Genomic DNA, 2408 nt, shown 5'->3' on the forward strand with positions numbered 1-2408 from the left:
ATTGGAACTGGTGGAGGAGTCTGAGGAGGAAGGGGAGATGCGGAAAGGGGGTGAGGCCATGGGGCAATTGAAATAGGTGAAGGATTCGGAGGAGGAGGGGGAGATGTGGAAAGGGGGGGGTGCAAAGTAACGGTGTTGGTAATGTGTTTCAGGTATGCCCACGGCAAGGAGCGCCGAGAGAGACTGCCCCCCCCCGCCTCCGCTGGTTAGGCGGCGAGATCCAGTGGACGCCGGCCTTGACGCCAGGTAAGGATGGTGGCGGAGTAGGGGAGTGGTTTGAGTAATCCTCGGCTGTCGGTTGGTGCGGATAACGGGGAGCCTGGGGGGGGCGCCGGGGAATGGCGCGGTATGGAGGGGGTGCGGGGAGAGGGGAAAAGGGGTCAAGGTTCGGGGCATAGGCTCGTCGCCGGGGAGGGTGGAGGTGTTGAGCCGTCAATGCGATCACAGGGCCGGTGCGGGGCAGGTGTGTATGGAGGAGAGCGGGGCAGGGATGGGTCCCCCCCTCTGTCGGTTTGGAGCCGCGCGGCTGGGTTAAGGGTTTCCCCTACGGGGTTGGGCGCGGGAAGGCGCCCGGTCAGTCTCGGTTGTCCCAGCAGCCTGCGGGGTCGGGGGGAGTCAGGGGGGGTCAGTCGGTCAGTGACTTTGGCGGCGGAGCTCCTGGGGGTGTTGTATACAAGCAGGGACTTGGTGCGGAGGAGCCCGGCGGCGGTGGGTGAAGGTTGTTGGGCAAAGGGCGGGGTTCGGTTGGGGTCCTGGTGGCTTCGGAGGCAGCCGGGGGATCAACGGTCGGTGGGGACCCGGTTTGACTGGGGGGCACTTGTGGGGGTCAATGGCATGGGGGTTTCGATTTCGCGTGCGCGTCTGGGTGTGTCAGTTTTCAGTTCCGTGTTGCAGTGGGCTTTTTCCTGGTGGACAGGCTCTGGGACAGACGCACGAGCTGGAGGACTTCTTGCTGGTGGGACGGCCGGGTTCAGCACACTGCCGGCGGTTGCTGGTCAGTTATGGGCCTCGTGGTTTGCCTGGAATAGGCGAGGGTTAGCGTTGGGTAACAAATGAAGAGGTATCTGTTAGAGATACGGCGCAGGTAGGCGGGGTGTCAGGTCATTTGGTTAGAGTTTGGTCCCAGGTGGGTTGAAGGGGGGCGAGAGGCCAGCGGCCATAGATAGGACACGTAGGGAATTTTCAAGGAAGTGAAGGTTTCGGGGAAGATAGAAGGTTGACAGGATGTAGCACCAGAGCTGCGGCACGGGGCAGTGGATTTGCAGGGGGATGGGGTTTTCACCTGGGGTACGGAATGGAGTTATGTGCTACACTTGAGGGAGGCACTGGAGCGGGATATTGGGGCGCAGATGGCTAAAAGGGTAGTCCTAGGGGGTGGTCGAAAGCCGTTAGCACGCCTTTCGAGTGGCGGTTCTTCCTAATATATGGGGGAAGTGTAGGAGATCGGTTGTTGGATTAGCGGGGGGTAGGTCAAGCATAATAAAGGATTTAGCAAGGTGGAGAGGCAAATGGACGTTTCTGCTAATTGTTTACTGTTTGTGGATTGGGGGGAACCAGTTAGGGGAGGGGGTGGGGGGTTTTGTCAGGAAATTGCATATTTAGTGAGGTATAGTTTTGTACGGCGGAGGCCAAGGGTTTTCATTGTTTAAGGTGCACCTGCTTCCAATAAAGCGGCCTTTATCACACCTAATTTTGAGTCTCTGGTCGGTGCTTTTCCTACCCCCCCTCTCCCCCTTTGGGCCCCAATGGGGATTTGGGGGGGGCGGCCGACCAGCAGGAGGCCTGCCACCCCCGGGGAGTTTTGGGGCCGGGGGAGGGGGGCGAGGGGGGTGTAGAGCCAGCACTGTACATGGGCTGGTTTTGGGCTACTTGGTAGCCTTGGGCTGGGGTGGGATGGTTTTGGGCTGGCCCCCTTTATACCCGGACATCTTTAGTCACAGGCCACCATTTTAGAAAGAAGGTGGATGGTGACACAGCAGCCGGGCGGGGGTGTGGCGGAGGTAATTGATTTCCCACCCTCCCTCCCTGGGTTTCGATCAAGTTGATTGGGGGGCGTTTCAAGTACGGGGCCTAGGGGGCTGGGGGAGGGGCGTTTACTTTCTTCAGGGTGTAGGTGAGGTTTTTTGTGGTGTGCGGTTGTTTTTGGAATGAGTTTTCTTGGGGGCCGGCGCATCTAGTTTTTCTCAAGGGTTGTGGGGTTGGTGGTGTCGCTGGAGCAGGTATGGGGTGAATTTTTGCCTTGGGGCGGTTCTTCCTAATATATGGGGGAAGTGTAGGAGATCGGTTGTTGGATTAGCAGGGGGTAGGTGAAGCATAATAAAGGATTTAGCAAGGTGGAGAGGCAAATTGACGTTTCTGCTAATTGTTTACTGTTTGTGGATTGGGGGGAACCAGTTAGGGGAGGGGGT

Source organism: Lissotriton vulgaris, chromosome 5, assembly GCF_964263255.1.
Source record: "Lissotriton vulgaris chromosome 5, aLisVul1.2, whole genome shotgun sequence".
In the NCBI taxonomy this organism is placed as follows: domain Eukaryota; kingdom Metazoa; phylum Chordata; class Amphibia; order Caudata; family Salamandridae; genus Lissotriton; species Lissotriton vulgaris.